Below are 15320 nucleotides of genomic sequence, written 5' to 3' on the forward strand. Positions count from 1 at the left end.
ACCTCCTTCTAGCCTCCCCACACCGAGATCAGGCCCTGGGACCTAGTGCTACCCCAACCCAGCCCTGCATGCTGGGATCAGACACCAGATCCAGCACACAAGGCCCAGGGTCTCCATGGGTCTGGAGATTTGGCAGCAGGAAAGCAGTGCCACCGCACTTCTGCTACTGAGTTTCTGGACTCATGAGGAGCCCCACAGGCCAAATGACACAGCACCACAGGCTGGATTTGTGCTGCAGCTGGGAGGTTGGGCACCCTGTCGTATGCAATGACAGAGTTCAACCACCAACCCATGGCAGCATTCCCTGTCCTTCTGTTATGCCGTGCTGGGGGCTTTCTGCTGCCTCTAGGGTATACGCCTGGGGTATCGGCCAATTCACTTGTGAAGGACTGAAGGAATTTGACTGACTGCCTCTGTACAGAGGAAGGTGAGAAATGGAGCAGTTTCCTCTGGCTTGTCATACTAATATACAGGGCCATCCAAAATTTCATCTCAAAGATTAATCTTCCTAAAAGGAATAACTCTACTGAACTTGGAGGATTGTTAAAGTTGATTGTAACAAGGGTAAATGCTAGATCACTGCACATTTTGGCTAAAACAATATGCAAAGTCAAACTGGAGCAGTAATTTAGGTGGAAAAAATAACCGTATTTCTTCCTAATGGTAAGAAAGGCAGTGTTTACACTGGATATATTTTTAGCATGTCTGAGGAAGATTTTTAACAGCTTAGTCTGGGAATACTTCACTTGGAAATGCCCCTGGAAGCATCCAATGCTTTTCCACTTATTTAATCCTGTGTAATGAACCTCTAGTAAGTTTTAAATTGGTTCCATGTTTTATCCCCTCACCTGGTAGAAAAGTCCTAAATTAATAATAATCTATTCTATCTAGGCATACAGACTTAGATATCCAAAATAACATCATTTAATAAATTGTTAAATCTCATACAAATCAGAAACCAAAGGCACAAAAACCTTTCTGAATTAATCAGAATCTGTTCCTTATAGGCAAGGAAATAAAAAAGAAGTTAGTATTGTTCTAGTGTTAATTCCTTAGGAGCAACTCAAATGAGAGATCAGACAATTATAGAATAGACAAAGATACATTTGTGTGGAAAGTTACTGTCGCAGAAAGATGAGCTGAAGGTGGCCCTTTTTACTAGCAACCAAACAACATGCAAACACATCATTTCTGCCCAAGGTGTTGTAAATAACTGTATGCACACGTACAGTCATAAGTATGGAAGAACATTAATATTCTGAAAAGTAGTATCTAAAGATACTCAAGGGCAAGGCACAATGGGCACTGCCTGCCTCTTATTTCATTCTACTACACATCACTGGCAAAGAGGCCATTTATCTTTATGTTCCAAATTCAACAAAAAACTATGCAGCTCTACACATGCCTGGGGAAGACTCACAAGTCAGTTGGAAACTGATTTTAATTTCATTGCATTGGATGGAGAGCCAAGTTATCTATAAAGGCTGATTTCAATAAAAGAGACATCTATGTTGCACACCATGAAAGATGGATTTTTTTTTATTGAATAAGACCCTTAAAGATAAATGACTCTGCTATCAGTGCAGTGCAATGAAAATAATACTGGAGGCAGAGAGTCTCCAATATGTCTTGTGCAGAATAAACAGAGTGAGTGGCAGTGTGACATAATACATTAAAAAAAGAAGAAAATCAGTGGCAACAGACAGTGTTCTGTGTTTGTATCTCTGTTTCAAGGGCTTCTTTAATCTTGTAAAAGATTTTATAGCTTAAGACAATCCTGTCCTACCACAACCTAAATGCTTCATTCGTGCAAGCAAAAATTTAAAAGCAGAAATATAATATAATAATGCCTCCAACACAAAAAAAAATGATAGAGATTACACCTAAATATTATGAGAGTATTATTTTATCTTTTACATTTACTGATATGTTTTTGACTCATCTGTTGTTTAGACAGATTTTGAGTATCAGGCCTAAAGCTATGGGAGAATGAAAACTATTTTTGTTGGAGCTTCACAGTAGAAAGAGCTAGCTAGGTCTTGTTGAACAGCTTCCTTCACTGATTAATGCTATGTTTTACTGAAAGCAAAAGTCAACTGCCCTTTCAAAATACATCATAAGAGACAAATATATTTTAATTTGTTGTGGTGTCCATACATAGTGGAGGATTGATTCTATTTCATTCTTTAACCCTGAGTTCTTTCAACACTCAAGTTACCCAACATGAAAGGTATAAGTGGTACTTAACAAAGATGGATTCCACACTAATTATGCCCTGTGAAACAAAGCATTTCCCTTTAGCAATTTCAAATTGGTTTCCTTTCTATTGTTTCTTTTTTTATGAGAAGTATTAAATAGGAGTACTGTACTCTATATGATTCATTATTTTGTATAATTCTGTCATGTCTCCTCTCACTAAACAGGTTCCAGTCTTTGCAGAATATTCTAGTACCTTCAACTTTAATCTTGTCTACTGAACAAATCTCTGGTTATGGGCCAGCAATCTTGGACCAGCTTTCTGACTGCCACTATGACCCTAAGAAAGGAAGAATGTATTTGAGGGTCTATATCTGCTTTATTTTTCCTTCCCTCTCCACTACTAATAAAGAAATATCAACAACATTTCATGACTCCTCCATATTTACAAAAGAAAGGAATGCTAGAGTACCAACTCAGCAATTTGTGTCAGAGGAAAAGGAGGCCCTCCCATCAATACAGTGTTATCTTTGTAAAAGCTGCCTTGCTGACCCATTACATTTCTGATTTCCCTTGACTTCCCCAAATGAACAATACCAAAAGATAAGCTAGTATATTAAATTAATGGAGAGTCCATAGTTAACAGTAGCTGCAGCTATGTCATACTGCCATAAAAACAAAGTAATACGCAGTAAGGGTTCAGGCGGCTCAGGTCCATCAGATAGCACTAAATACCTCAAGGGGTACATTGTGCCTTGTAGGATCAGACCATGAAGGGACATCCATTACCCCCCTTGTATTGCTACTGATGTCATTTCAGGGTGATCTATATGGATGCGGTCCATATAGCTTCCATCCTGTCTGCCCATCCAGGGACACAATTCATTATAAACGCAGAAATGCAATTCCAATAAGCAGTTGTGTTTGAGTGATAATTCTAATGGCTGCCTATATTATCTATACATAATAAAATGCCAATGTGTGGTCCATACACAGAGCAATGAAAATGTCAAAGCTTTTTAAAAGTATGTGACATATGGGAATCCTAAAAGTATAGATGATTCATGAATACAGGGCCCATGAGTACAGGGCCTTTATGTACTGACACAGGGATGTTGGTAGCTAGTAGCCTGTGCAGGGAGGTCTATCAGATGCACACTCCCCATTTCACCAAGAGACCTTAGACTTGCTCTTACAGTCTCCAAATACTGGCTCCTACTTCAGCTGGTTGAAAATTTTTGAAATTCAAATGTTAGCACACACATTTTCCAATAAATGTTTCATGAACGTATTCTCTTACTTCCCTATCCACTGCAGCTAGAATTGTACAGAGGCTGAAGATGAAGAGTTCTGTTACCTAAATAGAATTTCAGAACATTGTGTGGGTATCCTTTACTCAAATATTTCCTTTGAAGTCCAGGCTTCACATGAAAGCTGCTTTCCCTGGTGTAGAACTTCAGGGAAAGCAAAGACTGACTCACCTCCATTGGGAATAAAGATGCAGCTTCACCTGCTGACACACAGCAGTGCTGTTTGCATACCTTCCAAAATGAGAGTAAATCAAACCCAATACAGAAATAAGTGGTTTTCCATGCTTTCCCTATGAAACTCGCTACTGATTGTAAATATATACTTTTTGTGTTCCTGAAAAGACAAAAAAGATGTTTATCAAGTTCAACAGCTGAATCAACTAACATCTGGCTGCATGGTGCCCACCCTTTGTGTTACACAATAGTCAAAGTCAATGGAAAGCTAAGACAATCATCTGAGTGTTTCTCCTCCTATGAGTCTGCATGTGGCCAAGTATTGGACATATGCAAAGTCCTGTGCTTGGGATGGACTGATAGCATGCACAAATACAGACTGGGGAATGACTCATGGGTGACTGGTGCCTCTTGAGTCTGGGGGGGCATGTGCCCCCCCAACACCAGTCAGCGACTGGGGTGGGGGTCCCCCAACAGCAATCCCATTGACCAGGGGGTGGAGGTCCCCTGGTGGCTGATCCCACTGACCGGGCCAATCCCAATGTCAGGGGTGGGTCCCCCAGTGGCCAATCATGCTGACTGGGGGGGGGTCTCCTGCAGCCAATCTCACTCGCCAAAAAGCAGCTCACTCACTTCTGGAAGCGGCGCAGCCACTTTTGCTAGAAGTCCCGCTCCCCGGACACTGTTTGCGGAGGGGGCACTGATGCTCCCACTTGACCCCCTGCCTGCCAACTAAACAGGGAGCATGACCTAACAGGGGGTGCACCAGTGCTCTCAGGGGGTGCATGTACACCTCCCTGAACTACCTACATGTCTCCATTGGAATGACTGGCTAGGTTACAGTACTACAGCAAAGGAACTAGGGGTTACAGTGAATCATAGCCTACATATGAGCTAACAGTGTGCTCTTGTTGCAAAAAAAATTTTTTTAAGCTAACAGCATCCTGGGTTATATTAACAAGAGTGTCACTTGCAAATCAAGAGAAGTATTTATTTCACTCTATTCAGCACCTGGGGTACTGTATCCAGTTTTGGGCCCCACACTTCAAGAAACATGTGGACAATTTAGAAAGAGTCTAATGTAGGGCAACAGAAATGATCAGGAGCCTAAGAGTCAAGACTCATAAGGAAAAGTAGCAAGAGCCAGGGCTATTTTGCTTGGAGAAGAGAAGACTAAGAGGGGATTTGATAACAGTCTTCAAATACCTGATGGGTGATTAATACGGAGGATGGAGATGGGTTTTTCTCTGTGGTTGTAGGGGACAGGATTAGGAACAACAGCCTCAAGCTACAGCAGGGGAATTGAAGCTGGAAAATAGGAGGAATTTTTTGACTGTGAGACTCCTCAGGTGTTGGAACAAGCTCCCTAGAGAAGTTATGGAATCTCCATTTTTGGAAACTTGCAAGAGCAAATTGAACAGACGCTTGGCTGGGATAGTTTAGTCGGGGGATTATCTTGCCTTGAGTGGGGGAGGGGGGGATTTGATGACTTTATGAGGTTCCTTCCAGCCGTATTTTCCTATGATCCTATGATTGCATAGACTTGTCTGTCTGTATCTCTCCATACCCTGTTGGTTGAGACTGAATGCCTTTTCTCCTCTCCATTATGTACTATACTGCCCCCCAACAAGAAGAGTTGGGAAATAATAGATTTATTTGGTTTGTTAGCAACTTACAAAGACTAAAACAAAGTTTCAGGTCAGACAAAAAACAGTATTTTTAAGCAAAAATGGTGGAGAGTCACAAGTCAAATTACTTCCAACTGAAAAAAAATGTTAGACTTACAAGCATTTTGAATGGTTTTTAGTGATATTAAGGGAAATGTTAAGATGAAATCATTTCAACCTCCCCCCAACAAAATGTTGTTTTAACATGTTGAAATTAGCTTATTAGTTTACTCTAAGTTATCTTTAGGCAGGCAATTCCATGAAATAGAAGCAAACTAGGTGTCTTAGAGCTAAGCTCATGCTAGAACTGTTCAAATTTCAGACTTACTGCTTTTGTATTACTGTCTCTACCATTATTCTGTCTTCCTCCTCTCTTAACTAACCTTTTACTGAGCTGTTCTAAGAAAGCAGACTGTGGGTTTGGATACCTAATTAACTAGAACAAAACCAAACCCCCTCAACCATCTCCTCAGCAAAATCAATTGAAAACTGCATCCAGCCTTCACCCAGGGCAAATTTTCTGAAATACTGTGATAAAACAAAATCAAAGCAGCTGATATTAATTCAAACTACAGTTTTTGACCGCCAGATTGGAGGGGGGGGGTCCTTCCCGTGGGTAGTCGCCCGTGGAAGAAGGACCATCGCTGGTGCTACTGGTTGGCAGTAGGTGTTATGATGTCCATTCCCTGCCCTAGATCTCGCCCGGCACAACTTGTTGTTTATGTTCAGTTAGGGCAGTTCCCGGTCACTCTGTAGCCCGAGGTCCTCTCGGTGGTCACATTGCGGGGTTCTGCCACCCCTTGCACCCCGGCCTTACGCCTCCTCTGATGCTCCCTCCTAGTGTGCGACCCGGCTTCCTACAGACGGGCCGATCACCTCACCGGTCTGACCGACCCTAATCCAAGAGTTCCTTGTACCCTGGGTGACCCAGGGCTGGGTCACGGTCAAGGCGGGGGTTTCACTGAGGGGTCCTTAGCCTGAGCTCCCCAGCTATACCCCTCAGCTGGGGTATCCCTTTTAACAGGAAAACAAACCTGAAAAACTGAAACTAGGCCCTCACAGCCCTACTGGCTGGACCTCTAACCTGGACCTTCCCGGGCCCCTTTTGAGCAACCCCTATCCTAGTCTGTGGTCGGAGCCAGTTGGCATCACCCTCCGCCCGACAGCGCCTCCTTAGCGCTCTTCCGTGTCCTGGCCCTGCCTGGCGATGTCGCGTTCCTGCACCGGCACCCCAACCCAGGACCTGCAAGTCCTGCTTGTCTCAGGTTCGCAGTCCCAAAATTCCCTGCTGCTTGATTCCTCGTCCTCGACGCTCGTCGGCCGCTCCTTGCTCGTCATCCTGTGGCTGGCCATGGCTGGTATCCTCCCCTCTGCCTGGGTTTGCTGCGGCTCCCTGGTCTTTCCCTCTGGGGACCTTGCCGGAGTCCTCGGCTCCTCGAGCGGAGCGGTTGGCAGCTCGTCCTGCCCGGGAGCTTCCTATCCCCCCTACTGGGGGTCCATGGCCCGTTCCCTTCTAGGGTCTTCTGCCTCGGCTGATGCGAGGCTCCTGGCTCGTTCTTCCCCCCGCACCGGCGCTGACTTCCAGTCGCGTTGGCGTAAACAAGCGGCGGATGTCCCGCTCAGGCTCTGCCACCGCTGTGTGTAAGTCCCGTCCTGGTTCCCCGGGACACAGTTTATTCTGAATCACTGATAAAATAAAAGGAACATACTCCAAGCCTGTGATCCGTGACAACAGTTTAGTTTCACTTATGTTCGAGGAAGGAAAATATATCTTCCAAGGACTCATTCTTCATTGATTTGTGCTGTGAATCTAACTACTGAAAAATTCCATTGTGTTTTCTGCTTTTCTCCCCTCCCCACCTCCCATTTTACATGTATGAATAAGGGACATTTATGGGAGGAAACATGTTCAAGGCCAGATACCCAAAATGCCATGTCCCTCCCTCGCTTAATTTGACGTGTTGTAATTACCAGATCTTTTCAGTTGGTCTAAATGGTTATTCTATTTTAAATTTTTTTCAGGCTGACAGCCCACTTTAAAACATCCATGTTTAACAATAGATTATTTGGGGCCCATTTCCACTCCCATTGAAATTAATGTTTAAATTCCCACTAACTTCAAAGAGGTGCAGGACTGAACTCCTTGTCAGACTTAGCAATTGCTGAAATATTCAGAAGAATCTTCATATACATGTGTGTTTCCCAAATTATTTTCCACAATTCCAATTACAGAAAACTTTTATGTTTCATTACTTAGCAAAGAAGTCTCCTCTCATCTCAAGTTGCCTTTTCTAGATGCTAGAAATCAATCAGCTGCCTTTTCTAGATGCTAGAAAGCAATCAACTGAAGCATCACATTATCTAGAGCAATAGATAGATTTGGTGCTTGACTTTTATTCAAGAGACGGAAAAAATATTATAGGCAAGCTTCAGTAAAGCAGTTTCTTATAGCACTTTGAAAGACATCAGGTAGATCTTGAGCATGATCTGGCAACTTTATTGCCAGAACCTAATCACTATATCTCTCTTGAGTGCAAATGGCCAGCAAAGAATTTATTGTATGGGAGGAAAGGGAAAAGAGAACATTTCCTTAACATAAACCTAGAAAAGCTAATTTCTACCTGACCTGAAAAATGAGCAGTTCAAAAGAGGGTGACTTTGGGACAGGACAGGAGCATGAATGCCAGCAAGCCTAGCTAATATTACACTCAACCAGGGGTGACCATATCCATTCCTATACTTCTGTGCCATGGCTTAGTGCCCTCCACCACCCCAACCCCTACCCCGCCACGTCACCAGCCCATGAGGGAAAAAATGCCCTGTCCGAAGCATTGCCAAGTCAGGGGCCTATCTCAAGGGGGGCACATGCCCCCATATCCCCCCTATCAGTCACCTGTGCACCCACCTGCACATAGTAATAGAGTTATTATTTAGAAATGCTCCCTAACTAAAGAGGCTGAGGAAGCTGGTAACTGGGGGACAGTCCCTCAGTTAAGTAGTTAGAAAGAGGCTTTTTTACTGCTCTGCAATAAAGCTTGTTGTTTGGTTCTTCCCATTTATGCTTGCCCGTCATCATTGAACTGGGTGATCACTAAACTACAGACCTGTTAACTTAATGCCAATCCTTAGTTAAAAAATGGGACGGTTAATTCAGGACTCTACAGACAAAGAGTTTGGAAGCTACCACTGATAGCCTACCAGGAGCAAAGACAATTAAATTACCAGGGAAGAAGTGGATTTACCATCTCTTGGAATATTTTACAAAAAAGATCTAACCCTGCCTTAATAATAAGCCACCTTTCTGGGCATATTCTTCAGCCTCTATTTGGGGCAGGGGCTGGAAGTAAAAGGAGAAACCTGAGTCCCACTTCTACTTCCCTGAGAAAGAAAAGGGTTGCCTGGAATTGCTCTTAGTATGCTCATTATTTAAAGTTCTGTGTTAAGGCAAAGTTTAAAATAAAATTTCATGCTTCAGGGCTTTAACCAATTGCCTGTAGGATTCTGGAAGGATTTTTAAAATGTTAATGTATAATGCATATTTTCCTTGTTTTCCTTTCCCTGCCTTCTTTTGAAACAGAAACTGTCTGCAGTTGGAGTCAGGATTCAGGGTGGGTGGGCCATTGCTCTGAGGCAATGAAGAGAAATCTCTTGAGAGCCTGGCTCATGGATCTTGCTTACATGCTCAGTCATCCTGATCACCAGGGAGGGGTTGGAGCTGCAAAGCAATTTTCTCCCAGTCACATTGGCAATCATGGGCAACTGGTGTCACCTGAGTCACATGCCCCCCAGCGACCAGTCAGCGATTGGGGAGGGGGAGGGCCCCCGCAGCCAATTGTGCTGATCCGAGGTGCTCCCAGAAATGCTAGTGGCGCAACACTTGGAGCCCCCACTCCCCAGCCAGAGCTTCCAGGGGGAGCACCAGTGCTCCTGCCTGCTCCCCCTGCCCATCACCGAAGCAGGGAGCACAGCCTGTCAGGGGGTGCACCAGTGTTCTCAGGGCAGGTATGTGCACCCCCATGGCCCCCTTAAGTGTTGTCACTGTTGGCAATGACATAAAGTTTTTTCCACTTTTGTCTGTGTCATGGTTTGCCTGCTGTACATCTCTGGGCATCTCTTCATTAACTTACTACCAATAGAGGGACATCATTCATTGACTCTGCTTTGATCTTCCTTGTTCTTTATTGGGGGCAGTTTAGTCTGGGCTTTACATAATGCATGTGGATAGAATTTTATGCAGGATATACAGGATTTCAGACTGGATAAGCTGTCATTTTTTTTAACATTTTACCCTTTTATCTTCATTTCTGTTAAGCTATCGTTGCAAGGAACTCTGTCTCGCTGGTTTTCAAAGTGATTGCTTTCAGGACTGATGTCACTGATGTAAGGCAGAGCAAACTTAAGGCTGCTCTCCCAGTGCAAGATGAAAGAATCTCAACTGCCCTTTTTCATTTTCCCTTCACCCCTGAACACAGCACAGCTTCGAAACTGTGGAGAATTAACTCAAAAGTATCAACAAAACTAGCAGTGCCCAAACCATTGAAAACTAAAAAAAATGAAAGAAAATATAAAGTAAAATAATGTAAATCATATCAGTGTGTGTGAAATGAAAGTACAGATTAATTTGTGTAAGGCTTCTCTGGGTGTCCTGCCTGGTGCATATCAGCCACTATTATTTAGTTATGATGATGTACTGCTTCTAACTATTCCTTTTATCAGCTGACTATGTTGTTAGTGGATAGCCTGCAGGAAAGTGGACCTAAACTCCAGTGCAAGATGAAAAATAGCAAAACAAAACACAGTATCTTTTTCTACAATTCATGTACCGTATGTTCTTATTAACCCTCTTTGTTACATTTCTAAGTCTCCCTACAGCTTTATTATCTATATCTCAAGACAATATACAGCCATTATATAAGGAAATCACTACTTCCCATACAAGACTGTAAGGATAAGATGAGGCCCATTACAACCATTTAGTAAAAATAAAATTTATCCAAAGAAACATTATCATGTACTCAATATGCTTTTGAAAGAGCAATAACCTGTTTCCATCCCATTTGCATCCAAAATGTTAAAGAAGATGCATGAAGGATTTGTAGGTCACCTACAAACTGAAATTTTAAAGTCCATAAACTAACTGCTAGCTGCAAAATAATTTCAGTGGAGATTACATAAGAATTGGATCAGGACAAAATATACTGGTAGTCTCAATCAATACTTTGAAACAATGCCATTAGACCCAAATATTTCAGTTTCCCTCAAGCACAAAGCATTTTTCATGCTATCAGCTCAACATATGAGCCATAAAAATACTAGATATTCTGCCATTCAGCCTGGCTTGTTCCCAGAAGGCAAGTATGCTGGGAAGAGGCCTGCTTGGCAATCAGCCACATTTAGTATGAACTTCCCTCCAGAAACAAGAATATGCCTGTTTAAAAGAAAGCCGGGGGAATGTTAAAAATAATGAAAAACTTGATTATTCCACTTAAAACCTTCTTAAAAAGCCAAGCTGTATTCTGAATTAGTACACACTTAAAACCGCTCCATAATGGAAGAACTGCCCTATGCTAAGAAGAGATCATTCACCAGGACACAGAAAAACAGAACTAATAAAGAAAGCAAATGGGATTATAGTGCTTACATGGAAATTAGGCCACTACCTTACAGGGGAAATCCTAACTTATTTCCCAAATTCTTCCTTCTCCTTAATCTTTCTTGTGGCCTCTCCCCTCTCTCCTCACACACATTTATATAACACATTGGAAATTGCACAGCAATGGGCCATGCCAATATGCCTGCTCTCCACCCCCAGAATTTTTTCCTGAGAGGCTGGTAGGATACAAAATACCCACCATCCTGCAGGAGTCACTGGCTAAAACCATGTACTACAGTAAAGAGATAGTCTTACCTGAATGGGTAAATGTCCTCTTCCCAGAGGTGAATTATAAGAGCCTGCAACTCCCTAAACTGACGTTCAGGAGGTGGAAATGCCTTGCCTGTTCATTTAGACATGCTTCTTCCACCCACAGTTTAACAGTGAAGCAACTCCAACAACACTGTGCAACTAGTGATTGCCTCATAGCCACAGTCCAGACTGTCAGATACACTTCCTTTAACTCTCCTGATTGCTACTCAGTGCCATAGCAAGTGGGGGTGGAGGGAAAGCAGGGCAAATGCCCTGGGTGCCAAAGCAAAAGAGCGCCAACTGGCACTGCCCAGCTGGGGCGGGTTAGGGATGGAGCCACAAGCAGATCGTTTGGGGGGCACAGGGACAGTGGAAGTGTGGCTCCCGCCACTGCGTGCACTCCCGGGCAAGCATGGGGGGGCATGTGACACCTGGATCTGTGTGTGGGGTTAGGGTGGGCTGCCACTACAGGCTTTGCCCCAGGCAGCAAATTTTGTTGCTATGGGACTGTTGCTACTGGTCCGTGTCTCACGTTTGCTCCTCTTTAGCTGCTCTCTGTTGCTTATTCCACTAGTTTGCCAACTTCTCCTCTGCTCTTCACTTGACCACACACTCTCTCCTACTACAAAGGCCGTATGAGTCACAAAAGGGTAACATGTTCCTGTGTATCTGAAGAGTTCTGTCGCTGAGGGAGGCATCTGCCCATGAAGCTACCCAAGTTCTGTCCAAATTCTGGTGGTGTTTAAGAGATACTCATGACAGTTGCCTTCTCTTCAAGTTTCCCAGTGCCCCTATTTACTTTGGCATACTTCTGCTTCTTATTTCATTCCTCTTTCAGGTCTGCCAACCACTCACAGACTGAGAACATACATAGTGACATAGAAAAAACAAACATGCAAATTATATGACCACTAGGCCTGTGGGAAGTGGCAATATTCACTTTGGATTTGGATTCAGCTGATTTAGAGAGACAGTGATTTGATTCAGTGATTCGAATCACTATCCCAATTCAATTTGGCTGAATCCAAAGATTCAGCACTGATTCAGAGACAGACTAAACAGGCAGCAGTCCTCACCACACTGGATATAGCTGCCTCCATCTGGTAAGTCTGTTGTGGTGGGCAAAGTGGGGAGGGCATGTGCCCCCAGGGCGGGCTGTGCTGTGCTGCGCTCTGGGAGGCTAGCCCTAGCCGCCTGCCACCAGGTTGTGCTCTGCAGGGTGGGCAGAGCCAGGGCTGTGCTCCAGGAGGCTAGTCCCAGCCCAGAGTGCAGCCCTGGCTCCACGAACCCCTCAGAGCTCAGGAGCAGGAGCTATTGGGGGAGCTACAGCCACCCTAAAATTCCCCATAGTCTCTGCTGTCGGCCCTTCCCCAATCTGGGTGCATGCACCCGCCACCATGCCCTGCCACTGCTTGTCTGGTAGTTGCGGGGAAGCTGAGGGAGTGGTGGGAGGGCATGGTCCCAACTCCCAATGCGTTCCGCCACCCATCCAGAGTGCATCCTGGCCCAGCCTGCCCCATGCAGATCCAGGGGCACACACCCACTCCCGTGCCCTCTCAGACCAGCAGCACACAGTGGCAGGAGCCCCCTCCTCAAGTCCTGTGCCCCACCACCCCAGCTGGGCAGCTTCTCCCATCCCCAGCCCCAATCTTTCCCTTGCTGTGGGGGCATTGATTTCCCCCCGCACACACTCCACCCCTCCACCCAACACAACAGACTTACCAGCTGGAGGCAGCTGTGTTCACTGTGATGAGGACTGCTGCCTGTTTAGTCTATGGCCAAATCTCTAAATTGGCACGGAATCTTTTTTTAAGTAATTCAGAGACTTCCGATTCAATTTGGACCTTTTAATTGGTCTCCTGATTTGATTCAGATTCAGAGATTCAGCCATTGAATCGAGCCAAATCTTCTTCAAATCGAATCGGCTACCAAAGCTTTGCACAGCCCTAATGACCACACAGCCATGGCCTCGATGGTAGTGAACAAACCTTTATATAGCTTGAACTATACTATACTATAATCTGACTATATATATAATTTTTATGCGTATCGTTGATAATAAAAATGCTGAAAGCATTAATAAATACAAAAGAGCAGTCCTAGGGGAACTTTAGCTAGCATACATTCAATATCATTATTAAAATAGCTTACAAAGTAATCATTCACCTATGCTCAACTTATTTCTTATTCTAATGTCTTATCCTAATTCTGAAACATCCAAATTCTCTCACAGTACAAAGTCTATGCACCTCTTACTCTAACTCCAGTCTTCAGAGTACAGGACTGGTGTAAACGTGTGCATCACATAATTCATACACATTACAGCTATTTACTTAAAGGAGTAATGAAAGTTTCATTATTCCTGGGTGTCAAGGCTGCAAACCACATAGGTCATGCCAAAAAGAACTAATAAAGCCTTCATACCATATCAGTGTGTATTCTTTATACATCACAGACAACCTACTTTGGAACATTTTAATGATTTTCAAATTCTATTATTGTAACTATTTTTTGCATCCACCCTCCTGTAAATCAGATGATTTAGCTCCTATCAGTCACTCTATATAACCTTCATGGAAAGCAACAAAACCATGTAAAAACTCCTTAAAACTGTCATAATTTCAATGTTGAATATTTCAGAAATTTCCAGGGCTAAAAATGACTGCTCACTCCCACAACTGTCTCCCCTTTTTAATAGGAAACATAAAACTCACTCTCAGTCCTGAAAGGCCAAAGAGTTGGGACACTGAAGTAAGAACACAATAAATTCTATTTACTGGATCAGACTATAGGTACTGGGATAAACAGAACTTTCTCATACAGTGGCAGGGAGTGGATGTCGAGCAAGAGAGTGCAAAGGGCACTTTCTTCTCTCCCGTTGCAGCCCCAAGTCTTTTCCATTGCAGCATTCAGCATTCAGACATTTAGGAAATTCTGATTCAGAGGTTGCACCCCTATCTACTATGCTCAATACCTACTAATGGACATTTCCACCAAGAATTGGTCCAATCCCAAACCTCAACAACATCACACAACATCAACCAACCTCATCAACATCTTGTGGCTATGATCTTCTGGCTATGACGTCTACAAGTTAATTACATGGTGTGAGAAAAGTAAGTTCTTTTTTTGTTAGTTTTAAACATATGACCTAACAGTCTCTTTTTATGTCCCCTAGTTTTGGTATTGAGACATAAATAATAAATCCCTATTTACATTCTGTGCACCATCTAATATTCTATAAACCTCCATCGTGTCTCTCCACCCCTCTCAAGCATCTCTTTTTTAACGTGAATAGTTCTGGCCTACTTAGATTTTCCCTGAAAAAAGCCCCACCCATGCCACTAATCATCCTTGCTGCCATTCTTTGTACCTTTTCTTGTTCTTCTTTACCCTTTTTGAGGTACGGAGGCCAAAGCTGTACACAGTACTCAAGGTGTAGACAGATTTATAAAGCGGGAGAATAATACTTTTCATTTTGTTTGCAAAACATGCATCTTAATAACTCCTAACATTTTATTTGCCTTTTTGACTGTTGCTGAACATTTATCTGTTGTTTTTAGCACACTGTCCACAGGTACTCAAAAATCTCTTTCTTGTGTGGCAACGTTGATATAGAGTCCATCATAGTATATGCATATTTGGAGGTATTTCTCCACCTATGTGTGTATCATTTTGCAACACTGAATTTCATCTGCTATTATGTTGCCTATTCACTCAATCTCCCCAGGTCCTTCTGAAGTTCTTCACAGCTGGGTCTTTACCGTTTTAAATAGATTTCATAGATTTCATAGACATCAGGGCTGGAAGGGACCTCAGGAGATCATCGAGTCCAGCCCCCTGCCCAAAGGGCAGGAAGTCAGCTGCGGTTATAGCATCCCAGCAAGACAAGCATCCAATTTACTCTTGAAGGTGTTCAATGTAGGTGCTTGAACCACCTCCGATGGCAGACTGTTCCAGACCTTGGGGGCTCGGACAGTAAAGAAATTCGTCCTTATGTCCAGCCTGAAACGGTCTTGCAGGAGTTTATGACCATTCGACCTAGTCATCCCTTGGGGCGCTCTGGTG

The 15320-nt window shown here is 43.5% G+C and overlaps 1 long non-coding RNA gene across 1 annotated transcript; it reads left to right on the top strand.

Moving 5' to 3' along the window:
- Positions 1-221: 221 nt before the first annotated feature.
- LOC109315562 lies at positions 222-3849 on the top strand. The gene is made up of 2 exons (XR_002102537.1): positions 222-2036; positions 3514-3849. It is a non-coding gene; the product is annotated as an uncharacterized LOC109315562 (long non-coding RNA).
- The last annotated feature ends 11471 nt before the right edge of the window (positions 3850-15320 follow it).

This window comes from Crocodylus porosus, unplaced genomic scaffold, assembly GCF_001723895.1.
Source record: "Crocodylus porosus isolate Cpor-Errol unplaced genomic scaffold, CroPor_comp1, whole genome shotgun sequence".
Taxonomy (NCBI): domain Eukaryota; kingdom Metazoa; phylum Chordata; order Crocodylia; family Crocodylidae; genus Crocodylus; species Crocodylus porosus.